Source organism: Mustela putorius, unplaced genomic scaffold, assembly GCF_011764305.1.
Source record: "Mustela putorius furo isolate JIRA1106 unplaced genomic scaffold, ASM1176430v1.1 tig00000738_pilon_pilon_pilon, whole genome shotgun sequence".
NCBI classification, from domain to species: domain Eukaryota; kingdom Metazoa; phylum Chordata; class Mammalia; order Carnivora; family Mustelidae; genus Mustela; species Mustela putorius.
In genome coordinates this window covers 517407-544912 of record NW_025421463.1, presented here as the reverse complement: position 1 = coordinate 544912, position 27506 = coordinate 517407, and the positions used below count along the sequence as shown (strand labels likewise).

At 59.0% G+C, this 27506-nt stretch overlaps 1 long non-coding RNA gene across 1 annotated transcript; it reads right to left on the bottom strand.

Annotated features, from left to right (window-relative positions):
* Positions 1–2414: 2414 nt before the first annotated feature.
* On the bottom strand, positions 2415–14146 carry LOC123393072. The gene is made up of 2 exons (XR_006607770.1): positions 9422–14146; positions 2415–6570 (listed from the first exon to the last, which is right to left on the bottom strand). It is a non-coding gene; the product is annotated as an uncharacterized LOC123393072 (long non-coding RNA).
* Between the last annotated feature and the right edge of the window lie 13360 nt (positions 14147–27506).

The window sequence follows — 27506 nt, the reverse complement described above, 5'->3', positions numbered from 1 at the left end:
CGTGTGGCCCTGGGCACAGTGGGCTGGGGGACCTGGTTGAGGGCCACAGACAAGGGACAGTGGGCAGCAGGCGGGGCCTGAGGCCGGGACAGAGCTGCGTCCTTGGCGGAGGACCAGGGAAGCTGGGCAGGGCTGCGGCTGGGGCTCAGACCTCAGGGCGGGAGGGCAGCTCCTCGGTACACATCTGCTCTTTGGGCTCCCAGCGGGCTCTGCAAGCCGGCCTCTTGGGCCACAGGCCTGGTGGCTGGGCAATCATCCGTCACAGGGGCCAGCCCTGGGGTCACAGAGGAGGGGGGCGACCAGCAGCTTGGACCCCGTCTGGTCACCAGAGTACCAGCCCCCTGTTGCTGGGCTGCACCAAGAGTGGGGCTGGTCTGTGATGAGGTCACAGGTGACCTGCCCAGAGCACTCTGCAGAGAGTCTGTCGGCTCCCTCGGCCCAGGCTCGAGGGCATTTCCAGGGTGGAGAGACAAACACACTTGGGGGTGGGCGGTATGGGGGTCATGATCGCTGAGCCCTGCAGGGTGTAGAGGGGACTGCCAGGTTGGCCTCACGCAGGGAAGGCAGGGTGGGTGTGATTGGGGAGAACTTACGCGGTCCCCCTAGATAGGGAAAGAACCAAGACAGGCAGGTCCCAGCGCCGCTCAGGACTGTGGGGTGCGGCGATGAGGTAGTGGATGACACATCAGCACAGTTTTTTTTTTTAATTTTTTGAATATTTTATTTATTTATTTGACACAGAGAGAGAGATCACAAGTAGGCAGAGAGGCAGGCAGAGAGAGGGAGAAACAGGCTCCCGGCTGAGCAGAGAGCCCGATACGGGCCTCCATCCCAGGACCCTGAGATCATGACCTGAGCTGAAGGCAGAGGCTTAACCCACTGAGCCACCCAGGTGCCCAACACAACGGCACATTTAACAGGAACAACCTGATGGGGAGGGACGCTACTGCAAGGGCAGAGACAAACTTGAGCCATGGGGCAGCACTGCAGCTGAGACCTGGAGGAGAGCAGGTCAGGCAGAGTGCACAGCTCATGCAAAGGCCCTGCGGTAGAAAGAAGTTCTGCATAACCCAAGGACACCGACTGTGGAAGAGGCACAGATGAGGAGGGTGAGATTTTCTGAAGCCCCCCACTTACCTCCCAGACAGGGTCCTAGGGCCCCTCATCATTTTAAAGCTGAAAGGAATCAGTTTGAGTCGAATGGAGACAGCATCTCTGGGAATCTGGCACCCGAAGTCACAGCGCCTGGCTGCGGGTTCACTCCAGGACACGCTGTCTTCCTGTGTGGCTGGGATGGGGGTGGGGGGGTCTGGCGCGAGGCCACCCCTCCCCCACTGGCGCATTGTCTGTGCTGCGGCAGGCCGGAAGCAGCTCCTGCCCGAGGCAGGCGGGGGCGTGGGGACAGTGAACCAGTGACCGGCTCCTTGTCCACCCAGAAGCCTCTAGCGGCGCCACTCTCTGTGATCAGCCCCCACTCCCTGGCCTGGACATCGGGGCTGGGGGAGGGGGACCCCTCCGGCCCCCCCAGAACCTGAAGTTGAGGAGGCTGGACATGGCTGTCTGGCCCCCACCTGCTAGCAGAGGCGCCCAGGCTCAGATCTCATCCCTGCCCTTCGGCTCACCCCAGGACCACCCAGTCAACAACTGGGTGGGCAACCAAACCACCGTTGCCCCAACTGCAGATGGCAGCCACTCCTGGGCCAAGACAGAGGGGGGAGAAATGCCAAGACCTAATTTACAAGTGAAATGCCTCCAGGATGGGCCACCTCCTCCTCCCCAAAGAAAAATAATCCATGCTTTGGGTTCCCACTAAGTCAGTGTAGCCACAGAGCCTCAGCTCCTGGCCCCATGGGAATTTGCATCCAAGATCGGTGGAGGGGGGTGCACAGGTCAAACCTGGGACCCTACAGGCATCCACTGGCCCCCCGTGGTGCACTCTGGGCTGGGGGCTCTAGGGACTGACACATCCCAGCCCGACCCTCCCCCTGAGCACTCTGTCCCTAGAGCATCCTCAAGGAAAGATGGGCATGTCCAGCCTTAGGAGGTGGAGCTCTGCTGACCCACGATGCTGGTGGTCCACAGGGTAAAGTGAGTCAGCTCGGAGTCCTGCTTTTTCTCCAGCTGTCCCTGACTGTGACAACACCACGGCCAAGGGTATCCAGCCTCAGACACTGTCTGTCCAGACAAGCCTCAGGGACAGCATGTTTTCCTCAGGGTGTCTGGAAATGGGGACCTGCTCCTCCGGCCAGGACCAGGACACCAGCAGGTGTCGGCCAGCCCTGCCCTGTCCTGAGGCTCGGTGACACTTCTCGGGTCTGGCCCCTCACCCCATTGAGCCTGCAGCAGCGCCTTCTCAGGGTCACTCGCTCATCAGTCCCCCACAGCCGCTGTCTGGGACAAGAACACATGTTGGCCAGGGCTCTGGCTTCTCGAAGCTTCTTTTATTGTTTTTCTTTCAAAATGTCTCAGCCATTTGCTTTCCAAAGTCTATTTTAATGTCAGAAGCTGGCAGGAATCTCTGTGATCCCTCCCCGAGACATCTGCCTCCTCTCCGCTGCTGCCTGGCCAGGTGTGGGTGCCGGTGTTGTCGAGAGTGGCACGTCTCCCAGGGCAGGCAAGGGTGGTTATGTCCCTCGGTCCGAGGAGTCATGGAGTCCGAGTAAATGAGCAGATCAGAACTGGGCGTTCAGTGTGAGCATCTGAGGGCCTGGCACACGCGCCCCCCATAACCTTCTGTGGCTCCCCATCGCCTCGCTGAAGGCACAGCCCTCCTGAGCCTCCGGCCTGCTCCCTCGTCCCCAGGCACACGGGAGCCCCGCCTCCCGGTCTTTGCCAACACAGGCCTCTCTGGCCCAGCAGGCGAGCGCACAAGTTCAGGGTCAAGGGACCTTCTCGGTTCCTTGGCTTCGGGGGCTCCGTCCACTTGCTCTCATCTGCCTTCAGCCTCCTTCCCACCTGCTCTCCCGGACCTGGCCTCCTCCTGGCTGCCCGTCCTTGGCTTCCGGCTCCCCTTTGAGGCTCCCTCCTGCAGGCAGCCTCCCCTGATGGTCCCCGCCTGCCCCCAGGCTCTCACAGCCCCCTGGAACTTTGTCCATCGCCCATCGCCCTGTCCCCTGGGCTCCCGGAGACAGAGGCCTGGAGTGCCACCTGAGGGCCTTGTCCGATGGGAGGAGGAAGCTCAGTGTGGGGGCGGGCGGGGGGCACTTTTGTGCCTGCTGCACTCAGGAGCCCGGGGCCAGGCTGAAGGAGACGCGCCGGGGAACAGAACAGGAGAAGAGAGAGAAACGGAGAAGAGAGGTACCGCTTAACCTCTGCCTGTGCGTTCCCCTCCTCCCTGAAGCCTTCCGTGTGCACTGAGCACTGAGTGGGCACAGGTGTGGGTGCAGGGGGTCCCCACACCACACAGAGGAGGGGAGCATGGATTTGAGCCCAAGCCCAGGGCAGGGCCTCTCGGGCCCCCGCCACCACGCTTTCCCACATCACTCAGGGGTGGGGGCATCTAGAGAGCTGTGGCGGCTAAGAAACCTAGAGAAAGGAGTCAGGCCTTGCCCAGAAGAGATTTGGGGGTGCAACAAAGATGCAGCAGGACATGTAATTAGAACAGGAGATAAAAAAAAAAAAAAAAGGAACAGAAAGCGAGGACAAGAAGTCAAGTCTAAGTGGAGCCAGAGACGTACTCAGGGCTTTAGTTCAGAGCTTCCCAGCAGCCCAGGCAAAAAGAGAAAGCGGCAATTTACCCAAATTCTAACTCCAAGGGTAGAGTTTGAAGGCATTAGGTTTTTATGTCAAAGCTTCCCTCCTGGGGAAGGTGACATGGGGACTGGGGCCTTAAGCCCAGAGAGCAGTGCCTAAAGCCAATGACTTAGTGTGGAACTTTCTTCCATTCTGCATACATTCTGACCAGCAGCTCGGACCAGACCTGGGCTGAGCTCCGGGGGAAACTCTGAATCGGGCTGCTGGGACATACTGATCCCCCCATCGGCCAGGCCCTCAGCACGTGCCCACCTCCGCACCTGGCTTCGTCCACACAGTGGCCTGGGCCTGTGTCTATCACTCCTTCAACTGTACAAGGGAGGGGGTGGTAGAACCTCGCAGGCTTGCAGGTGCAGAGCCCACAAAGGCCAGAAGGTGTCATTCGGAGAGAGACAGGAGCAACCGTTCACGGATGCTGGGGGCCAACCTGTGTCCTCAGCTTCCGCATTTGCTCTGTTGGCCGCTGACGGACGGCCCCCAGCGCTGGAGCCTCACCGCGGCCACATTCTTAGGCTCACGGACTCTCTGGGTCCAGAATTCGGCAGGGCACCGCAGGAAACGCCTCGTCTCTGCTCCACCGGGTCCGGGGCCGCGCAGGAGGGCAGGTGGGTCGGCCGACCGCTCCCTGCTGTGGGCTGCGACCCTTCCAGGCAGCGGCTCCAAACCAGGTGGTCCCCAGAAGGAGCGCCGAAGGGAGCCGGCAGAAGGGTGGAGCTGCTGCAGCCTCGACCACCCCCTAGCCTGGGAGCGGAGGGGAGCAAGACGCCGCCCCCGACAGGGCCTGGCGAAGTTCTAGAAGAAACGCCATCGAGCTCCCGCCGATCGTTGGCTTTAGGCCCTACTCTCTGGGCTCCGCAACAGGAAGGACAATCTCTCGAATGCCGAGGGACACTTGGAACGGCGGTTCTGCCTCTCAGGGCCTTGGCGGATCACAGGCCTTTTACGTTGTCAGACCCACCGTCCCCCGCTGCAGCCGGCCCTGCGGGCTGGCCTGGATGGACGCCCGCAGACCCCGTGCACTGACAGGGGGCTCGGCTGGCGGGGGGTGCTGGCACGAGGCCAGGGGCTTGGGACCGTTGCTCCCCTGCCCCCGACACACACACCCCTTGGCTACCACCCCTGCAAACTCCCTCCCTGCAGCTTTCCTCAGGTCTGCCCAGACGTGTTCCTTTGTCCCATGCTCCCCGGTGACCCACACCGAGAGTGCGGTCTGCTGCCTCGGCACGGGGACCTTGTCTGGCGCAGGAACCGCAGGGGGAGAGGAGACGTCCACTCTGAGAGGGGCCCCCCCACCCGGGCTCCCACTGTCCACAGGGCTCTGGCTGAGAGCCGGCCCACAGCCCTCCGCTCGGCGGCTGGCCCTGGAGGCCTCGTCCAGAGAAATCCTGCTGAGGTCACTGCCCGGGGTGGGGACAGGACTGAGCATTTTAACTCCAGAAAGACCAGGCCCGGGTAGGGGAACGGACGCCAACTCCGACAGCTGAATAAACAGCCACGGTCCTGTTTGCAGGCCTGCAGCCTGGCCGCCCCCCATGCTGGAGGCCACCCGAGGCCAAGAGCAGGGCGGTGTCCTTCCGTGGAGGGGGAAGCCACCCACCCCTCCGCGTCCCAGCTCCGGGTCCCCTAGCAGGCCCTGGCACAGGCGGCAGGAAAAAGGGACGGACGGACGGAGGGACAGACTGTAGGGGCCATATGAGGGCCAGAGTCGGGGTGCAGCCCCAGCCAGGCAGGGATCGGCGGGAGGGGCGGCGCTGGGATTGGGACGGTGGGGCGGGACAGGCCCCATCCCGGCACGGCCAGGCCTGGTGGTGACGTCACCCGCCCTGGTCTCTTCCCTCACACCCCTAGAGTCCAGGGACCCCACTTCCGAGGCCCGGGGCTACATCATGAAAATGCTTTCTGGAGGGGGCCTGGCCCTCCCCTTAAGGAGATTCGTTTTGATTTAACCCCCACATAACAGCGTCTCCGCTTTCCTAAGTGCAGCCAGCTGTGCGGGCCGCCAGGCGTCATGGCGGCTTCCCTCCCACCTCGGTACCCCCGGCCTGGACCCGAGAAGGGAGACCCTGGGACATGGGAGTGCTGAGAGCCAGAGGCCTCTCGTCTGCACCAGGCCCCGCGGGGGCAAAGCTCCCCCTCGGCCGGGCCCGTGGGGGCGTCGTGGCCTTCTGTGGAGGGAACAAATGGATGGCCTAACCGGCCACTGTCCCTAGGGCCACTCGCAGCACAAGGTCAGACTCCTAGAGGCTGTCGGCCCAGGAGCGACGTGTCCCTAGCCTCCTATACCCCCACCCAATCCTTCTGAGACACCACTCTCCTTTTCGGGGCCGCTTGGTCTCCCCAGCCTCCTGACAGGCCCCAAGTCCCCAGGAATGAGTCCCTCTCTCCTGCCCCCAGCTACCCCCTGGTGGCAAGAACCCTCAGGGCTGGACTATGTCTTTCTCCTCCCCGAATCCCTCCCCAGATCCCTCGTGAGCACTGTCATTACCGCTCTACAGCACAGAGAGGTTGCGTGAGCTCCCCAGTGACACACAGCCAGATAGGCAGGGGCTGCCTAGGGTCCAGCACATGAAGGGTCTGGAGTCAGGCCCTGCCCTGGGTGTGTCTGCAGCACAACCTTCTTGGGCCTGCTTCCCTCTATTGACTTGAAGGCCGAGGTTACAGGCAGCAAGACCGATTCCCCAGGGTCCCCTGTGTGCACGGCCTCCTTCTGCATCAGAGCATCCGATCGTGGTCTTGACCCCCAGGGTGCCACTGCATACTTCCCGGGCAACTGTGCATTCAGAGGCCCGTCTCCAGAGCAGTGGGGTCTGAGGGCACCTAAAATGACAAGGGAAGTGGTAGTAAGACTGGCTGCCTGGCTGGGCCCTCCGGCCCTGACCTCCGAGGTGGAGTGTTCCCAGAACAGCCTGGGCAGGACGGGAGATTTGGTCCGTGCCCCCTGCCCCCTGCCCCCTGCCCCTGACCAGGACCAGGACCAGGCTAAGCCTCCCACCAGCCAGTCTTGCGACTCCCATTCCCATCTCCTTCCTGGTGGGAAATCCAGGGACTCAGTGGCACAGATGTGGGGCTGGTGACCAGACCCCTAGATGCTGGCCCCGGTCCCACTCTGACTTCGTGTGGGGTCCATCCTAGGCCTGGTCAAATCCTCCCTCTATCTGGGCCTCGGTTTCCCTACCAGCGAAATTTGACCCTTGGGTTCACTTGAAGGATGCCCCCGTCCTCTAAAACCTTGCAGCTTTGCTGGACCTCCAGCGTGTCCCCAGCCTGGTGCCAGCACCGTGCCCACTGTGACGGGTACCCAGACTGGGCGCCAGGGACGGCGGTGAAGTCTGGCTGAAGGGGCCTGAGGGTGCTTCATGGATACCGGGGAGGTAGAAGGTGTCCGACGTCAGAGGCCAGGGGGCACTCACGGGCACAAGCCCCTGGAGACGGGATCCAAGGGCACATCCTAGCCAGGGAGCAATCAGCCCTCCCACCGCCACCCCGAGGACACCGCTGGAAGCACATGTGCCCAGATGCATTCATAGGGTTCCCTCCAGGGAGGTACCCTCTCCACAGAGCCTGACTGCCTGTCCTGTGAGGCGTCAGTGATCAGCACAGCCTCCGGTCAGGGGCTGGCACATGCTGGGCACTCGCCGAGTGCAGGGCCTGGGTCTGGAGGCTAAAGCAGGCTGCGGGTCTGGGGGCTCCTGGGGCGAGTATGGGCCCTTGGCTCCCCTCTGCCCCGGGGTTGGGGGTCTCAGGATCGCGACACCACCTCATCCCTACCCCTGCCCCTGGGGCCCAAATGCACACCTTCCTGTTCCCGTGAGCCGGGCCCTTCTCTTCCCCAGGTGTGTGAACCCCGCCCCCGCAGAATAGGGAGGCTCAGCGCCCTTCATCGAGGCCCAGGTGGCTGCTGACTGGGTTGGGGCACCTTTCCCATTGAGGTGGGACTGCAAACGTCACCAGCCACCAGCTGAATCATCTCCCAACGGGGCCGCCCGTCTGGGCCACTGAGCCCTCTGGATCTCTATACCCTATCTATAAAGGGGTCCTCACGACAATACCCCGCCTGTGGGGGGATGAGAAGCTCCAATGGAGCAAAGCCCTCAGCTAGGGTACCTAGTGGGTGCCTTGTGGGTACCTCTGGGTCTGTGGGTGCCCCCCGCCCCGTAGGTGTCGCCAGGCTAGAAGGGCTCATGTTTGTGGGGTTTGGGGATTGGGCTGCCATGTGCCCATATGGCCACCAGGGGACAGTAGAGGGGAGCAGTTCTGCTCTGGGAGCGGGAGTCGGGCCCTCCCCAGCCCTGCTTTGTGCAGGGAAAGCAGCAGGGAGACGGAGGAGGCCCAGCGGGGTCACTCTGGGCCAGCAGAGGAGTCTGGGCTCGGATCCTGGCCCAGCCACTAACTCCCGCACCACTCAGGCCCGCCTGGCCCTCCCCGGCGCACCCGGTGCCGCTCTGTGGTCCCTGGGTCCCTTCCAATGCGGAAATTCGAAGCAAGGCCTTGAGAGAGGCTTCCCCCACACAGCTGCAGCCCTGGGCCGACAGACCTGGGGGGCTCCTGGCATTCAGCTGAGGCCCCCTCTCCGACCCCGGCCCCCAGGCGCTTCCAGTCTGCAGATGGGGAAATTGAGGCCCAGCCAGGAGCAGGGGCTCGGCCCCCGTCACTCAACAAACACGAGCAGACTCAGGACGGGCTGGGCCTATAGACACCCGGGCCTGCCCCGCTCCCTCTGCACACCACCAGCGTCCCAAATTCCACCCAGAGCTGGGATCCTGCTGGGCCCAGCCTGAGAGAGGGAACCTCCCCCTGGCTCCCAGGGCCGGGTAAGGGCCCCAGGAGGCCCCTGTGGCTGTTTCGGTTCTTAGGGTCCCTTCCTCCTCCTGGGAGGGTGGGGGCTGTGAGGCCACCTGGGCCCATGGCCCCAGCCACCCCGAATGGAGCTGGCAGCAAGAGGGGATTTACAGGGGAGGGAGGTGAGTCACCCTCGGACCGTCCGGCTCAGTGCCCACGCCCCTCCACCCCAGCGTCCCCGGCCAGGAGCCCCAGGAAGGGGAGCTGGAGCCTGCCTTGCACGGGGCCCAGAGAGGCCCTGCGGGGACACCGGGTGGACGGCCTCGGCAGCCTTCCGCGTGCCAGCCCCGCGTTTGCTCTCGGTCCGGGCACCGGGAGCCGGGCGGCCTCACGCTCTCTGCTCGGCGGCCAGAACAGACTCTGTTCCAGGAAGATGCAGCCCCGCAGGGCAGCGTGGGCCCAGCGTGCAGCTCCCAGCCCTGATCCGGGAGCAGGGGTCCTCCCTCACCCCCGAGGGGCGCATGCTTTCCTGCTCTGGGGCTGGGCCCAGCGCGCCCCCTCTGGGCCACTGGGTCCCCACAGGGTGGTGACACAGTTGCAGGGTGGGGACTCTCGGGGTCAGTGGGAGGCTGCAGGCCCAGGCTGGGGCCCCGGGGGGGCCGAGGCCAGGAGATGAGTCAATGCCTGGGGTCTCCCACCTGCCTGGAAAGGAGGCCGCCAAGCGCTGGGCCCAGAGCCCCGCTCCCCCACACCTGGCTCCCTCAGTCGCCCCAGGGGCAGCCTCAGGCCGGGCAGGGCAAGAAGGCCACGGCCGCCATTTTCTAGCCGAGCTGGGGCCTGGCCAGCAGCGTTTCCCAGTGGCCTCCTCCCGCGCTGCAAGCGGCATTACCTCATCAGGAAGCCATTCCGGAAAGGAGCTGCAAAGCCCCTGGGAGTGGGAGTGGAAAGGAGCTTTCCAAGGGCCCTCCTGGCAACCTCGGTGCCCGACGAGGGCAGGCGTCACGCCTCCGGGGTCTGCCTGCCGAGCGACCGCTGCGAGGGCAGCTGGCTTTCGTCAGCTTTTCGGGGTGACCGGGCCAGGCTGGAGCAGGCCGGCAGCGGGGCCCTGCCCTTGGCCGGCTGGCTACCCGGCGGGCCGAGGATCTATTTCAAGAGCCGGAAACGAACGGCTGGGCGGGAGGGGGAGGTCAGGTTCGAGCTCACTGCGGAATCCCAGCCCTAGTGGCTCCTGCGCCTCAGTTTCCCCCACCCCAGTCCAGCATCCCCCTTGGTTCTTGGCCCCCTCCAACCCCGCGGCCACAAGGAGCACTGGACATAAGTGGGCACGTGACCCTGCTCCCTGCCGCCTGCTGATATAAAGCAGAGGCCCGGCTGCTGCCGGCAGCTGGCTCTGAATGGGCTTTTCTAGGCCATGTGGTCAGGGCTGAGAGGGGTGGGGGGGGAGCCAGGGTGCTGGGGAGAGAGGAGGAGCTTCCCGCACTGCCTGGGGTGGTTCCTGAGGTTTGAGGGTCCGCGGCGGGCAAAGGGAGCTCCCAGCCCTGGGTCCCAGCCCTCTCACCCAGCTTAGATGCCAGAGAAACTTCTCAGCCTGTTTCCCATCTGTAAAACGGGGCGAACAGTGGCCACCCACCTGCCGCAGGGGACAGTTGAAAGGACCCTTGAAACCATGTAAAACAAAATAGGAGGCACAGGCAGGCAGGCTCCTGTGGGAGGCCTGTGGGCAAGCACCAGCTCTGGCCTTCCCAAACTGTCAGGGCAGGGGGTGGGGGGTTGGATCCTCCCAGGACACAGGTCTGTCTGACGCACTTCCCGACTAAACAAACCCTGTTCCAGAGTACGGGAAACTGTCCTCCAGCCACGACTGACTGTGTCCATGCCCAAGCTCACCATAGCTTTTTGCCCACTCCCTGGGTCTAGGAAACTCCTACTCATCCTGCAAAACTCCAGGTGAGAGGCCCCCTCCTCTGAAATGTCCCACGAAGTTGCCGTGAGAAGCGGCACACACGTGTGACTACCTGGGCCCAGTGCCAAGGAGAGGACGGCACGCTCGTGGCCGTCCTCGTGATTAGTGAGAAGGAGATCCAGAAAGAGCTACTGGAGCAGGAGTTTGCAGGAAGGTTTTCTGGCTTGGGATTTAAGCCCAGCCCCAGCGGATGGTAGAACTTCTGGAAGAGGAGAGGGGGACCCCGCAGGCTGGGACTAGGAAGTAGCCTGCGGCTTCTAAATATGGCGGCCAAGTCCTTGGTGCTCCTCCCACCGAAAGGTGGAGTCCCTGTCGGAGCCTCCCGCATCTAGGGAAGGCTTGTGACTTCTTCAGCCGACAGAGCCGGCAGCGGGCTGCTGGGGGACTTCCAAGGCTGAGTCATAAAGGGCCGAATGGCTTGCATCCCAGAGCCCCGAGCCGCTGTGTTAAGAGTGAAGTTCAAGTCCCCCCAGGCCTCCGGGCTGTGAGGAAGCCCTGACGCCCAGAGAGCCCGTGTGGAGGCCCCCTGGCTGCCAGTTCCAGCCCACAGGTCCCCCTAGTCCCAGGGCCAGACCCGTGGGTTAAGATGGACCCCACCGGCTGCAGCCCCTCCCGCCCCAACAACTCAGGGCATCCGCGGGGGAATCGGCCCCACTGGGCCTTTCGGGGTCCCTGACCCGCAGATTCTGTAAACAGAATAACATGGCCATAGTTCTCTCTCGCTGTTCCGGAACCATCTGTTACACTAGCTGACCGGACCAGGTGGCACTAAGAGCCAGGCCCACGGCAAGACGGTACGAGCCCAAAACTCAGTCGGTCCCAGGAACAGTCTCCCCAGACTCCCGAGGCATCCGCAGCCCAGCCTGATCCATAACCCGTCCTGGGGAAGTTCCCTCAAAGGAGTGGATCCCATCTAGCCGCACCCTAGCCTCATCACAGAGCCGTTCCCAAGTCACTCTCCAACCCCAGAAGAGGGTCTCCCCTTCTCAGAGCTCCCATGGGCCTTCATAGCTTGGATGTTTCATGGGCCAGAAGCTCTGGGGAATTATCGACGCTCCGTGTCATATGTCCATTCCCTTGTGCCTCAGTGTCCCCACCCATGGCATGGGGCCCCGGACTCATGATCTCTGTGGTGTCTGTGCCTGACTATTGGCTCGTGTGTCTCCTCCTCACATCCTCTTATCCACGGACTCTGCCTCCCAAGAAGGAGGGGCCCTACCCGGATCCCACATTTCATGCTCAGCACCCGGCACCGAGCCTCAGCCCAAAACGAGGATGCCACTGTTGCTGACTGAACAAATGAGTGGATCAGCGAGTGAATCCTTCCCGGCTCCTTCATTCCAGCAGCGCGACTCCACACCCACAACAGCTACCCTTATACAAGCAGCTCCAGGAGTCGGCTCTCACGCGTGCTGTGTGCTTCACCACCCTTCAAGGCAGCCCCTTTCTTCTTGGGGCAGCTCTGATTGGAGAGTTATTTCACTGAGCTGGCCTCCTTCCTGGGCCCCAGGGGTGGGTGGCTGGAGAAGACGGGAGGGGGCCTGTGGCAGAGGAAGGAGCCCTTGGTAGCCTGGTCCTCAGAGTCTGCGTGTGAGGAGCCCTGGACGGCTAGAAGTCTCTGGGCTCTCTTCGGCTCAGCTGTGGCCCTGGGCACGCCGAGAGCAGAGCTGGGGCGGGACAGGTGGTCTGTGTCGTTTCCATGGCTTCGGGGCCTCAGCCTGCCCAGGCTGGCCTGGGAAAAACGAGCCGGGCACTGAGCAAGCAGGCCTGTGACTGCCAGGGACAAAGGCTGGGCTGTTTAGGCGCTCCTGGCGGCCAACTGGGCCTGCCTGGCGGTCCAGGAGCTTAGACTAGGCCAGCAGGGCTGAGCGGCCAGGCTCCCAGACGGTCCTTTGGGCCCCTGGGGAGCAGGCTGTGGCTGTGGGCATAGAGGGGGGAGGCAAGAGGGCTCAGGCTGGTGTGGGGGGCAGTGACCCAGCTCCCTCCCTGCCGAGCCTGTCCGGAGACAGAGAACAGCAGAAGCTCCTCAGATAAAGGAGTAGGATTTCTCCCTCCGTCTCTGTCTCTGAGTGACATGCCAACAGACCAGGGCGTCAGCTGCCACAGGCCGTGGGCCACCCCTACCCTTCCTAGGGGGACCCCCAAAGACAGACCAAACACGGGCCCGCGTGGGAAGTGTTTTCACTGACTCCGTGGACAGAGGCCATCTCTGGCTGCAAGCCAGGCAAACACAAAGTGGAACCATGCTGGGGTCCCGAGGCAGCCCCCCGCCACCTCCAGGGATGGGGGAGCGGGCGGACAACACCCCCTCAGCCGGGCACCGCGGCCTGGCTGCCCTCAGAGGTGTCGGTGACATATTCTGTATTGTCTGGTCCCCTCTCTGCCACTTTCTCCACTCCCTCCGGGTGTCTCCTGGGGTCCCTCCCGAAGAAGCAGGGCTCACATGAATCAGTGCTCCAGGGCTGGCTTCTGGGGAGAAATAGAGCAAGCCAGGAGCTCACAGACGGTCTCTGTGTGCATTTCAGTCCTGGGGGGCTGTCTGGAGCCCAGAGACAGAGGAGGCGGGGCTGCATCGTCCCAGAAGCCGTGACTCTGGGGACTGGGGAGCCTCAGCAAGGAGGGGCACTGAGGCCAGAAGAACCCAGAAGCCAGAAGCCAAGAGATGCTGGGGTGCACTTATAGGAAAGGGGCTCAGAGCAAGGGGTCCACCCGAGAGCAGCTCGCAGGCCTATGGAAGCCCCTTACGTCCTCCATCTGGGCTTGGGGGGTTCCCTGCAGCCCTCACCTGCACAGATCTTAGGCCCTATGGCCGAGGAGGGCTGCTGGGCTCAGCTCGGCCTGTCTGACAGCACAGGCGACCAGAAGGCCCCTCGGAGGCAGGCCTGTGGGAGGAGGGTCTCAGAAACAGCCCAGGGAGCAGAAGATGGGGGCAAGGACGCGGCCACAGACCCAGGCAGGACGGTGCGGGGGCTCCAGAGCAAGGGCGGTCTCTCGAGCTGGCCTGAGTTGGCCGGCCTTAAGCTCTTGTCTGCATCCATCACTGGGTGTGGCTGGCCCAGTGAGGCTCTGACCTTGAGCCAGGCAGCTCAAGGCCAACCCTGAAGGGGCGAAGGCCTGGGGCTGGGGCTGCGGGTGCTGGAGGGAGCCCCGCTGTGAAGGAAGGGAAGGCTCAGAGCACCCACAGGCCAGCTCTGCCTTGGGGCCTCCCTCCTGTCCAGCTACCCTGGACATCCCGCCAACCCCTCACACTCCGCCTCCCCATGGCTGAGGTCTTCAACGCCCCAGGCTCCTGTGCCTGCTGCTCCCGGTCTAGGGGTCCCAGGGTGCCCGCCGGGGGCTCGCCACCTCTTCCCCTCTCTCCATCGTCACCCTTACGTGTGGGCCTGAGCTCCCCAAAGCTGGCCTCCACTCCCCAGCCAGCGACCTTTCCAAACCCTGTGACTGTCCCCAGGCACCTACATGGCTTATAGCCCTTGACCCTGTTTCCCGCTCACCCCCACCTTTGTCACCTAAAACCCTGCCTTGCCCTTTCTCTGAGTCACAGCTGATGCCTTGAGAGGCCTTCCCTGGCCCTAGGCCCCAAATCAGGGCTCTCAGCATCTTACTGGCTTTGCTGCTATAGGCAGGAGAACTCCTGTGGGCTCTGGGACGGGGCCCTGTCGGTCTCCTCCGTGTGCCCAGCACGGGTCCGGGGCACAGCAGGCCCTCAGTGAGCACAGGGAAGGAGGAGGGGGGAGGGGGGAGGGGGAACCTGTAAAGGAGGGACTGACACCAGTGTGACCGCGGACAATTTGCATCACACTGAAGATTCCCTTTCCGGCCCCAGGACCCTGGAGACCCAGGAACCAGCTCAGAAAATGTCTTTGAACTCTGGGAGGAAGAAAGAAGCCACCTTGGCTGAGGTCTGAGAGGCCCTTTGGAACTTTCCCAGGAAAGGGCTCTCGGGGGCGGGGCTGGGTGGCTCCCGGATGCCCGGATCCCGCAGGACAGTCCCACCCCGCCCCGCCCCCCGCCGCCCCTCACATCCCCAGTGGCAGCTGAGCTGAGTCAGGGCCTGAGTCAGCTTCTGCCTCCCGCCTGCCTCCCGAAGGGCTCCCGGCTAGGCCCCGCCCCTGGCCCCCCAGCGCCCAGCCCTGCAGCACCGAGTGCCCGCAGCCTGCACTGCTCCGCGGCGGGGCTCTGTGTTGGAACGTGCACAGATCTGAACGCAGAGGTCCCTGCAGCCACCTTCCCACGGTGCTGCCCCAACCTGTTAGATTGTCACACGGATAAGTCCTCATCCCAGGTGCTGGCGGTGGGGGACGGTGGTGGTAAGAGGCGGTCCCCTGACCTGGGGCAAGGTGCTGCCTCACCCACCTGCTTTTCGGAGGCCTCCCCTCCCCTTCCAGACACCCAACCCGCCATGCGTGCGTCCACACCCTCCCCTCCACGTCCCCACCTGCCCATCCAGGCCCTGGCCGGTCCCCTCCGCCTCCTCGGCGGTCTCCTTCCAGCTCTGCCGCATCTCACCCCTCCCTTCCCTCCAGTGCCAGGCTCGCTCCAGTGCCAGGCTCGCTCCAGTGCCAGGCTCGCTCCAGTGCCTCCCTCTGCAGGGGAAAAACACCCGCCGGGCCACACCCACCTGCCTCCGGCCAGGGCCACCGCCAACCCCTTTGCATCCGCCAACAAGCCCCTTGGCCATCCTCCACCAGGAGGCCCCCATCAGGGTCCGTGACGAGCTCTCTCTTGCCAAAGCGGAGGTGATCCAGCCAACACTCCTCCTTCTGGAAGTTTCGGTTCCTGGGCCTGGGCGCTCCTTCTTTGCATGGTGGCTGCCCGGCCTCTTGGTTGGTCTGAACCACCCCCAGACTATAAGGACCGGAGCACACTGAGGTTTCCCACGTCCACATCTTCTGCTCTGCTGCAACCCCAGGGCCCCACAGCAGTGTTACTGCGGCGCCCAGAGGGTGTGGGGGCGGGGACTTACGGAGAAGAAAGAGAGAGCCGCAGTGAGACCTTGACCTTGACCTTGACCAGAGACCCCTAATGCACACGTAGGCTGCTGGCTCTGTCTCTACTGTGCAGAATTAATTTGTAGAACCCTGGACGATAGTCCTCCATCTGCCTTGTAATCAAATTTCCCCAAATTCTACTCTGAAAGAGCTGGTACTTACAAGCTTTTTTAAAGTACTTTTTGTAATATATACTATTGTATCCTACTATTATAATATGCTTATAATTATAAAGAAAAAACTCCTAGTATAGTGAATTTTTTTATATAATTTTAGAATTTTCCTCCCTCTCCTGGATGATCTGAAATTCCATTGTGAGGTACCTTCACGTGAAATCTTGAGATTTTTTTCTTTGTGCTCTTTCTGGTATCCTGCTGGGCAGTCACTGAGCATTTCCAATCTGAGCTCTTACATTTTCCTTCAGCTGTAGGGAATTCCTGCTTAGTATACAACCATGAATTCCCTGCCCTTCTCCCTAGTATCTACTCATGGGACTTCTTACGCATACAGGACACTTCTGGATTTATCCTTCTTGGTTCTCAATGAGAAGCCAGATGTCAATGACATCATAATTTTCCTACACAGAGCAAGTCGGGTTTTTTGTTCCAAACATTTCAAGATTTTCCTTTTTCCTCTGTGTTTCAGAAGTGGCTTCTCTTGTGTTCCTCGTGCTTGGGGTTTGTTGAGCTTTTTGGATCTGTAAGCTAATGTTCTCTGTTAATATTGAGATGTTTTCACAAATTATTTCCTCAAATTTTTTTAACCCCCTCCCACTCCCTCCACTCCTTCTGGACCTCCAATTACATGAATTTGGACCACTTGATGGTCCCACAGGTCTTTGGGGTTTTTGTTTGTCTGTTTTTCCAGTCTTATTTCTCTTTTCTCTTTCACTGACTACTTTCTACTTGTGTGTCTTCCAGGTTCACTGGCCCTTTCTCCTGTCATATCCAGAACTGGAGTCCACCTAGCACCTTTCTACACTTTCAGTTACTTGTATTTTCAGCTCGAGATTTTCCACTAATAATTTGCCCCTGGAGAGGCCCTATCTGTTTAATCATTGATGTCATCTTTTCATTTAACTCATTGAACCTATTTTCCTCTCCACATAGTTTCCTTGGAATTCTCTGAATATATTTAAAGCAGCCGCTTCGAAGGACTGGCCTGCTCCATCTGAAAGTTGGTCCCACTCTGAGTTCACCTCTGTTCCCGTCCCTGTTGCTTGAATGATCTAAAAATGTGGGGTTGAAAACTGGCCATAGGAGTTCATACATTGTAGAAGCTCAGGAATCGGGAGCCAAGGCAGAGGAGATCAGGAGGGGCTGGAGCTCAGGAGGGGCTGGAGCGTGCCAGGAATGACTGGTGTGGGAGGGGAGGGGACGGATGTCATTTCACATTGTCGCTCTTCTGCCCATGCCTGTTTGCCTCACCACGCATCCCACTGAATCCTCCTGTGCGAGAGTTCCCCCTTCAGGAAGTCTCCCCAGTCATCCTGAACAGGACAGGACCCCTTGTTAAACACAGTTCTAAGTACTTGCTACAACTGCACTAACTATAAACTTGTTTGCGTACTTTCTTCCCTTCGATCTGTCCCCCCACTCCCCTGGAAGGTGAATGAGAGTGAGTGAACAGCACGCTGTTACCACGAACCTGGCACACACAGAAGCTCCATAAATATTTGTTTAATGAATGAATGTTGCCCATTTTGCCTCCAGGACATTTTCCCAATTTGCTGTCTCCCAGCAACACGTTAAGAGTGTCCATTCCCTGAGCTCTTCCTGCTACCCATCATCTTTTGTCAGCCCGTCTTCCATCTTTTTAGAAGCTTGTTCAATCTAAGAACTGAAAATTTTATCTTCATTTGCAGCCTTCGAGATTAACCCTCTTCTGTAGATGGATTAGAAACTTGAACTTTCCCCTCTGTTTTCCTCCCATAACCCTTGCATTTATTTTGTCTCATCAATTTGCAAAGGGATTTTTTAAAATATTGATTTAGAACAATTCCGTAGGGTCTGTATTTTTTCACGGCCCTAGTTTACCTTTCAACTCTGCTTATATTGTTTCCCCCCCAGGTGGGAATTGTGTTGCTTAACCTTATTTATTTTTAAAAGGTATTTATTTGAGAAAGAGAAAAGGCAGGGGGAGGGGCAGACGAAGAGGGAGAGGAAGAGAAGCTCCAGGAGACTCCCTGCTGGGCACAGAGCCAGTGGAGCTCAACCCCAGGACCCTGAGATCATGACCTAAGCTGAAATCAAGAGTCTGATGCTCAGTGAACTGAGCCATCCAGGCGCCCCGAAGAGTGGACTCTTAAGCCCCTCTATTTCCCCCTCCCCCTACCCACTTCCCCCCAAACCCCCGCAACCACCAGTCTGTTCTTTGTATTTAAGAATGTGGGTTTTAGGGGCTCCTGGGTGGCTCAGTGGGTTAAGCCTCTGCCTTCAGCTTGGGTCATGATCTAAGGGTCCTGGGATGGAGCCCTGCATTGGGCTCCCTGCTCAGCAGGGAGCCTGCTTCCCCCTCTCTCTCTGTCTGCCTCTCTGCCTACTTGTGATCTCTCTCTCTGTCAAATAAATAAATAAAACCTTAAAAAAAAAAAAAAAGAAAGTTTGTGTGCCTCTTTTTTCTCTGTTTGTTTTGTTCCTTAAATTCCACATGTGAATGAAATCATATGGTATTTGTCTTTCTCGTACGGTATCGTTTCTCTGATTGGTCTCACTTAGCATCACACCTTCCAGGTCCGTCCATGTTATAAGTGGCAAGGTATCTTTTTTTATAGCTGAGTAATAGTCCATAGTGTATGTATGTGTGTGTGTGTATAAATATATATAATATAATCTATAAATATATGATGCATTTTTATACCATTTATCCATACATATATGTATATATATAACATCTTTATCCATTCATCTGTCAGTGGACGCTTGGGCTGCTTCCATATCTTGGCCATTGTAAATAATGCTGCAGTGAACATAGGGGTGCATATGTCTTTTCAAAGTAGTATTTTCATTTTCTTTGGGTGCATACCCACTAGTGGAATTACTGGATCATATGGTAGCTCTATTTTTAATTTTTTGAAGAGCCTCCATACTGTTCTCCACAGTGTCTGCCACAATCTGCATTCCACATGTAGAAATCCTCCTTTTTATATAGTGAAAACCTTTTGTTTAGGGCCCGATGTGGGCTTTATCTACCTCTAAAGAGTTTTATCCACCTCAAAAATTATGTAAATAATCATAGTTTCTCTCGGTTTGTTTATGATTTTGTTTTTCTAAATTTAAGGGTATTAATGTACCTCAAGTTTATTTTGGTGGAAGAAGAAAGACATGGACATCATGTCATGTCACTTTTCAGAACGGTTGCTAATTTCCCCGTCTCTGGATAAAACAAAAGTAGACATATACAGAGAAACTTGTGCGCCACACCTTTCTCTCTTTCTAGACTTTCTATTCTGTTTATTGATTCACCCATCCCAGGGAGAGTCTTAGAATTTTTTGAAAATGGTTGCTTTGTATTTTACTAGTAGGAAATCCCACTTGAAATTCCTTTATTCTGCTAACACTTACTGAGCTCGTATTTTGAGTCTGACACCGTTGTAGGTGCCGGATACGCAACAGTGATGGACACAGGCAGGAATTCTGTTTTCATGGAAACTATGCTCTGTTCACACACCCACTGCTCGCCCCCTCCCTCCTCACCACTCTGGTGTCCCTTACTAGTGACCAGTAAGTGGCAAGTGATCTCAGTGCTGGACGGTAGGAGATAAACTTATACACAGACCACGGTGTTCCCAGTATTCAGAATCGACTCGTCCAGAAACCAAGGGGATCCGATCCAGGAAGTGGGACTGCGTCCTCTGCCACCCATCCCCACGATCTCAAGATTCATTCTCAAGTTGGGGTCCTGGTTTCTACAGGGACACACATACAACAGGGCCCACGGGGGCAGGCAGGAGGACTTCTCAGAGTCAGAGAATTCACTGAGTGGCCTTTGTCACTTATAAGATGGTGACGACATGAGTAGGCCAGGACAGTGACCACAGTCCAGCAAGGGTGATACCCCCAAGGGCTTGGGTCCCTCGGCGGCAAAGGTCCGGGACCCCCTTCCCAGCCAGGCAGCATAGACCTGTTGAGAAGCTTATCAGGAACCTGCACTGGAGGCAGGAGGTCACGGGCGACAGTCACGGTCTCATCCCACCCGGGTGCTTCTCTGAGAATGTGGCTTGGACGCCGGAGGAAGCCACTCTGCGCTCACACTCACACGGCCCAGAAGTGCTGCACCCAGATCCATGGAGCCGTCCTCCACCAACAGTGAGAGGAGCTGGCGATAAACTCGTCCTGCGTTCACCCCCTGGGTACACATTTCTAGGATGTATTTCCCAAGTACCCCAGAGGTTTCCGGAAGATCGAGTACCAGTTCCCAGTAGCCGCAATCAACCTGAAAAAGCATTTTGGGTTTTTTTAGATTTTATTTATTTACTTGAAAATGAGATAGCAAAAGCCGGGGCAGAGGCAGAGGGAGAAGCGGGCTCCCCGCTGAGCAGGAAGCCTGATGCAGGACTCGATCCCAGGACCCCGGGATCATACCTGAGCTGAAGACAGACACTTAACCAATTGAACCACTCTGGTGTCCCTGATAAAGCATTTTTTTATTGGTTTCCTCCAGGATCTCATTCCCAACTAAGCAGCCTGCAAGCAAGCTTTCGTGTTGGGCTCTGCGTTTAAGGAAACCAGATTAGCGCCCTTGCCAAGCGGAGAGACAGATGACCAAAAACGAGCTCATGATTTTGAATAAATATAGTAAGTGCTCTGACAGCATGTTAACTCAGAGTGAGGGGACGGGGCTGTGACTTGGAGCTCTGTTGTAGAAGGAGCAGCCGCTAGCCACGTGTGACTATTGAAATTTCAATCTGAGTTGACGAAATGAAATGGAATTTAAAATTCGGCTTCTCAGTAGCACTAGCCACGGCTGAAGTGCTCAAAACTTCAACCAGTCACATGGGACTAGGGGCTACTGCCTTGGCAGTTCAGATCTGGAACCTTTGGACTGTCTCCGAAAGTTCCACGGGACAGGGCGGTTCTGCACGGCTTGCTCGACACCGGCTTCTCCGCACTAGGTTGTTGGTGTGACGGCAACAGTCCGCACGCCGTCAGCCGTACTCTCCGTGTTCAGCGACGGACAGAAGCAGATACTAATAAAATTGGGAGAGAGAGTCTGGGGGTCAGAGGAGAAGGAAGAAATCAAGGGAGGGGGAGGGAAGAGGGAAGGACAAAGGGACCAGGGCGGGCAGCTTAGTCGCGGGCACAGAAGGTGACTCCAGACCATCCAAATGGAGACCAAAGCCTTCTTTTACCATATCCCTTGTGGCCCTCACGACACTCAACGAAGCCTCGGGCTTCAGGTCTGAGTCTTTCGTCCCCTTGGGCACGAACCCTCTCTCTCAGCAGGGCAGGCAGAACAGCCCTGCCCGGCCAGCTTTGCTCAGACTCCGTGGATGGGTCTTGGACGCTCAGACCCCTTTTCCCTAGCTCCCCGCTCACTCCCGCACAGAGCAGTTCGGGGCTGGGTGCCAGAGGAAGGGGGAGGGAAGACAAAACTGACAGGGCTTCGTGAGGGCCTGGGACTCAGAGGGAAAGAGAGAGCCCGGGAGAAGTACCAAGCAGATGCTGGCATTTACTGAGCACTTACTATGTGCCAGGCACGACGCTAGGGCTGCTAGCTGATTCCACGGATGATGAAACAGGACGGGGAAGGCAGGGCAGCCTGACTGAGGGCACAGCACGAGGGAGGCCAGAGCCAGGGTCAAGGCCCGGCAGGCCAGCTCCAGCACTGTGTCCTTGACCTCCAGGACCCCCCAGGACAAAAAGAGCACGGCTCTGGGAGACCTCACCATCACCCCCGACCAGCCCCGGCCAGCCCCGCCAGCTGCCCACCGGGATCCCTTCTGCCTGGGTCCCAGCCCCAGGGTGGCGGCAACCCATAGAGGAGGTCGTCCAGTGCCCGCTGAGGCTCCGGCAGCTCATTTCACACAGGAGCCCCACCCATGATGTCAGCGCCGCCAAGACATCCTCATTCAATGCCCCCACTCGCGTGACAGAGCCCAGCTCCTCTGCACAGGATCTGTGGGGGACCCACCGCGTCCCAGGTGCTTGCAAGGAGCCAGGACGGAAAATCTGACTCGCCTCTTCCCCCAGCGTGGGATCACTTTTCCATTGCTAATTTCCGAGGAATCCGGTGAAGTAGTGGAAAGATCTAGAAGGCGGGAGACCTGGTTCTCTCCCTGGCCTGCCGTGGTTTTTAGACAAGAGCCCCCAGGGCCTCAGTCTCTCCTTCGGTTGGCCGGCCTCCAGGGGCCAAGATGCCCAGGGCCCCATCCCATCCGGTTTTGACTCCAAGATGCCCCGGTGGCGGTGAGAGGCTGAGGGGTTTCAGGACAGCCGCCAGCGGACATCTGGGGCTTCGCAGCGTTTGTGGGTTTTGTTTGTTTCCAGAATGTGTCTTTTGGGAGCAAAGACCAGTCAACCATGACTTACTGATTTTATTTCAGAAATCATGCTGTAATGCTAGGAGTATGAAGGACTTAGGAATTCACAACTGGGTGTCCCTCTGTAGCTGCCCTCTCTGGAGGTCTCAGCTTTGTCCCGGAGGCAGCCACATCTTGAGTCGCAGAGGACCGTCAGGAGGCCCCTTCAGCTGCCTGCCCTGCGAGCCTCCTACCTTTTTGCCACCATTCCACTTTCAGCCAGAATCAAATCAACCCCTTGCCATCACCTCTTCCAGGAAGCCTTCCCTGACTCCCCAAGTCCTGCCCAAGCACCTGCCAGGCCCCCACCCCAGTCATGGGGCCTGCATATCCAGCATGTGTCCCGTCGTGTAGACACTTCCCATGCTGACCGCAGCCACCCTGGTGTCTAGCGCTGTGTCTGTGACATTTGCTGCTCCGTCAGCAGGAAGGGGCAAGGATGTGCGTGGGGCTGGCTTTCGGGGCCACATCAAAGGGCCACCCCTATGCACATAGCTGCTCCTGAGCAGCTCCCCAGATCTTGGGGCCAAGAAGTGTGCTTTTGCTCTGAGGCCGAGAGTGCTCCCCACCTGCAGAGCCTCAGGAGCTCTTTACTCACGCACCCCTCCCCCATCTCATTCTCCTACCCCACTTCTGTTAGCCCGGCCTGCTCTTGTACTGTATTGTTTTTTTAAGATTTTATTTATTTATTTGACAGAGAGACGGACAGCGAGAGAGGGAACACAAGCAGGAGAGCATGAGAGGGAACACAAGAGGGAGAAGCCGTCTCCCGGCGGAGCAAGGAGCCCGGCACTGGATCCCAGGACCCTGGGATCATGACCTGAGCTGAAAGGCTGACGCTTAACCACTCAGCCACCCAGGCGCCCCTCCTGTATTATATTTTAATTTTGGTATTTCTAGGGCGGCTGGCCACCTGTGAGGCAGAGTGTATAATGCAAAGAAGAGGGGAAATGGGTCTGAGGAAGGGACTTCCCTAAAGTGCATTCTCAGTGCCTTTGCCTTTTAGAATATTCCCTCTGCTGGGAGTGCTCCCTGAATGGGGAGTGCTCCCTCCGCTGGGGGGTGCTCCCTGTGTCAGGAGTGCTCCCTCTGCCAGGATAACCCCCTATGTCCTAGAAGCAACCTCTGTCCACAATCTCCCCTCTACCTGAGGCGCTCTCCACTCTCCTCTTCTCTGACAGGAAACTACTCATCCTCCTTAAGACTCAGTGCAGGCAACTCCCTCCCAAGAGGGTTCTGGGACCCCCCCCCACTGCCTCTCCTGTGCACCCCCTACACCACATTGTCTCCAGCACATTCACCATCTGCTTCCTCACCCATGCCTCCCCACCCCTCCGGCCTCCAGCCAGTCTCTGAGCTCCCCAAAGACAGGGATGGAGTCTATAGCCTTTGGGGGCTCTGCTCCAGTGTCCGACCCAAAGAAGGAGTCCTGGCTGTGAAAGGTGCAGCCCTGTGTTCCAGTCCCGTTCTTTAAAAAGTGGTCGTACTTATACATTTACAGGTGATTGTTGAACGTGTTGTATGTCGTAGGTGCTATATACTGTGTTCTCACAATAAACTGAGAGAGAGAAAAAAATGTATTAAGAAAATCAGGCGCCCCTCCTGAGTGGCTCAGTAGGTTAAGCATCCAACTCTTGGTTTCAGCAAAGATCTCAGGGTTGTGAGACTGAGCCCCACATCGGGCTCTGCACTCAGTGGAGAGTCTGCTTGAGAGTCTCTCTCTCCACCCCTCCCTCCCCACCTCCTCTCTCTCCAATAAATAAATAATCCTTTTTTTTTTTTTAAGATTTTATTTATTCGTCAGAGAGAGAGAGAGAAAGAGCGCACAAGCAGGGGGAGCGACAGGCAGAGGGCGAAGCAGGCTCCCCTTGGAGCAAGGAGCCCAATGCGGGACTCAATCCCAGGACCCTGGGATCATGACCTGAGCCAAAGGCAGCCGCTTACCCAACTGAGCCACCCAGGCGTCCCAATAATCCTTTAAAAAAGAAAATCATGGGGGAGAGAAAATACATGGACTGTCCTGTACTGTATTTATTGAAAAAAAAAAAAAAACCTCACCCGTGGACCAGTGCATTTCAAACCTGTGTTGTTCAAGGTCTACCTGTGTATCTAAGAAAGCTGAAAGAGTTCTTAGAAATCCTCTCTACAACCCTCTCCTTTAACCTGGGGAAACTGAAGCCCAAGAGCGCATGTCTTGCCCAAAGTCCTTTCCTCCGAACCTCTCACTCCTGTCCTGAACCCGCTCTGTGGCAGAAGTGAGCTTCCTGGCACCTTTGTGGGAATGGACATGCGTGCCTGCACACACAGGGGCCTCTCTCACGCGGCGGGGCCAGCCTCATGGACCCAGGGGACTGACCCTTATACCCACTGTTTCTGTAAGATGGGCTCTCAAGCGACAGACCCCTGATCAGATGAGGACACTGAGTCCCAGGAGGACAAGTGGGGGGCCCCAGCCATCTTCAGGTCTGGGACATCTGATTCTGGGCTGGGGCTGTGTTCAAGTCAAATTAATAGAAAATGCTAGAATTGCCAGTTGTGCGCATAGATGTAAGAATCCGTGTAAGCGCCCTTCCTGGCCCATGTGCTTTCTGACACACTGCTTCTTGCCTCCTTAGTCAGGGGATGAAGACAATCTCCCTGCCGGTGACGACAGAGGCCCTAGGGCCCACATTTGGCCTGGCACAACCCTTCTGGGGATCAATTTGGTGCCTCATGGGGAGGTCCCTCCCTGCATTTCCCGTTGGTACAGCTACTTATGGGACTGGTGTGACCCTGTTGACAAGCCGCTGTCTCTGCGATGGGGCAGGGGCCCACAGGGACCGCCACTCAGCCAAGGAAAATACTGCTCCGTCTTTAAAAGGGCCATTGGTGCAAGGCGTCAATGACCAAAGGAGAAGCCAGGTCCAGGGACCAAGGCAAGACGCTGGACTGTAGGAGTTCACCCTCCACACGGAGGGGGATGCTCCAGGGGAGAGGCCGGGACAGAAACGCAGCGCAGGGAGCACAAGTCCTCTCTGGGTGGGGCGGTTATTGGGGCGACATTTATTCTGATACCGATCACTTAGAGGATTTTAAAAATAAAACGAATAAAAGAAATATAGGGAAGGCAGGAGGGCGGGAGGGCGGGATGGTCACCTAAAAGAGCCCGAGGTCTGGGTCACAGCCCCAGAGGCCGGTGCGCGCGGCGGGGGGCGGGCTGCTGGGCGCTCGGGGCGCGGACGCGGCGGGGCTCCTCCCGGGCGCCCGCCCCTCCCGGCCCCCCGCCGAGGGTCGCCCGCGCCCAGCCCCGAGGGTCGCCCCCGCCCCCCGGCCCCGTGGGCCGGGCCGGGCGAGCCCGCATTGGCATTCCGCGCCGCGCCGCCGGGTGCGTGCCCGCGCCGTTCCCAGCCCGCCGCGCCGCGCGGGGACAGTGGCGCATTGTTCGCCCGGACACCCCGGGCGGCGCAGCGCCCTCGGGGCTTGGCGCGGCCCTGCCGCGATTTGCATGAGCTCCAGTCACAAAGGTTCAAGGTCAGGAGCGCGGGGCGGCCGAGCCCCGCCCGGCCCAGGCGCTATTCTTCGCCCCGGCGGCGGGAATTCCTCGCCGCCCGCGCCCGGGCCGCCCCTGCGCGTGAATGGCCGAGCGCCGCCGCCGTCTGAGGCGCTTTGTGTCTCGGCCGGGCCAGCTGGGCCCGCGAGGGACGTGCCAGCTCGGCCGGCGGCGCCCCCGCGCCAGCGCCCCTCGCCCATGCTAATCAGCCTGGCAGCGCGTCTGGGCGGGCGGCCCGGCGGGAGCCCCCCATGTTCCCAGCTAGGAGGCCCCCAGCCTTTTCCTGCTGCCAGGAGGTCCCCAAGTCCCCCGCCAGGGGCCCCCCACTCCCATCCCCCTGCCAGGTGCCTTCCACCCCTCCTGCCGAAGAGCCCTCCACGCCTCCTGCCAGGAGCTCCTCCTCTCCAGCTGCCGGAGTCCCCCCAACCCCGTGAGAAAGGCAGGGCCACAGCACGGTCAGCGATTGGTCAGGGAGCCCGGCCTAGGACCCTGTCCCTGCTGTGACAGGACTCTTGGCGGGGTCCGGAGCAGCCTCTCCGGGCCTCAGTTTCCCCAGAACAGTGGGGCAGGCCACCGGTGCATGATCTCCAGAGGCCCATCTGGAACTGGGAGGTGTCTTCCAGCAGGCCGTCGGGGCCGCCCTCGCACCACCTCCGCAGCCCTCCAGCCTGGTGGCCTGGGGACATTCACCCTTCCCTAAATTGCTGTCAGCAGAGATGTGAGGACTCTGAGCCTGACAGCTTGGGGGAGGGGGACTCAGGAGCATCCTTGTCATAGCATGGCATTGTCACCACTCCCCAGGAAGGCCCCACTCACACGGCATCTAATTGTGCCCCACTCAACTGCAAACTTCTTGTGGGTAGAGCTGCTCTATCCCCACAGCTCCCTGGCACCTAGGCCGAACTTACTGATGGCATATGCGGATGAATGAATGCCCAGCCACATGGATTACACTGTGTCAGGGCCGATGGGGACAGGCAATGGCATTTGGTATTTCTAGTTCTTGGAAAGAGGCACAGAGGGAGAAGCAGGCTTCTCTCGGGCCTCTGAGCTCCACTGTTCCCCAGGAGTGTCCCTAACTTTTGACCCTCTGGGGAGGCCCAAAAGTTGTCTCTCTGCTGAAGGCTGCCCCCCAGGGGTACCTGCTGGGAGGTCTAGAGCCTGATGCTACCAAGGACCCTCCCCTTTCTGCAGCATCTATGATCCCACCAGGCACCAGAGGAGGCCTAAAGGATGGGGAGAGGGAGCAGCGTGTCCGGGGACGGGGGCTGGTGGGGTGGTGGGGTGAATTTCCATGGGGGACAGGGGCTGGTGGGGTGGTGGGGTGAATTTCCATGGAGCTTCTAGCAGCCAAGGCTGAGTTGGGCCTCACTGCCAGTGCAGCCCAGCCATCGCAGGCCCAGGAAGGAGGGTCTGGGTGTGTTGGTGGCATAGGGCACCAGAGAGGGGACTCCCATCACCATACAGACCCTTGGGTGGCAGGGAGTCTGCCCTTTGGACTTGAGAGACCCAAGTTCAAACCTCTTCCCTAGCTCTTGCTCACTCTGTGCCCCCGGTGGTCCTTCCTTCCCTCCAAGCCTTATTTATCTACGGGCACAATTACATTTTCCACACTGCTTGGAGAATTACTTAGGACCCTGATGTGACACTCCCTAGTCTCCTGTCTCCCTGGCTTCCGTTTCCCATGGGTCCCTGACCTGGTCTCTGCTCATGGGATCCTACTACTGGGCATTTTTCAACCATCCCAGCATATGAGGCTGCCCTGCAGGGAAGAGCCCCTCCAGCCGGCCACCTCGCCCTGCCTCTCGGTGCACCCCTTGCCCTCTAGCCCAACCTGTCTGCTTTGGTCCGGATACCGCCTCCCCCAAGAGTTGCCCCTAACCCTTTCTCCCTTCCAACCTCCCTCTTCCCACCTGCCTGGACTTTCCATGACGCGCTAAGGAAGGTGACTCCAAATGTAAAAGTAATAGG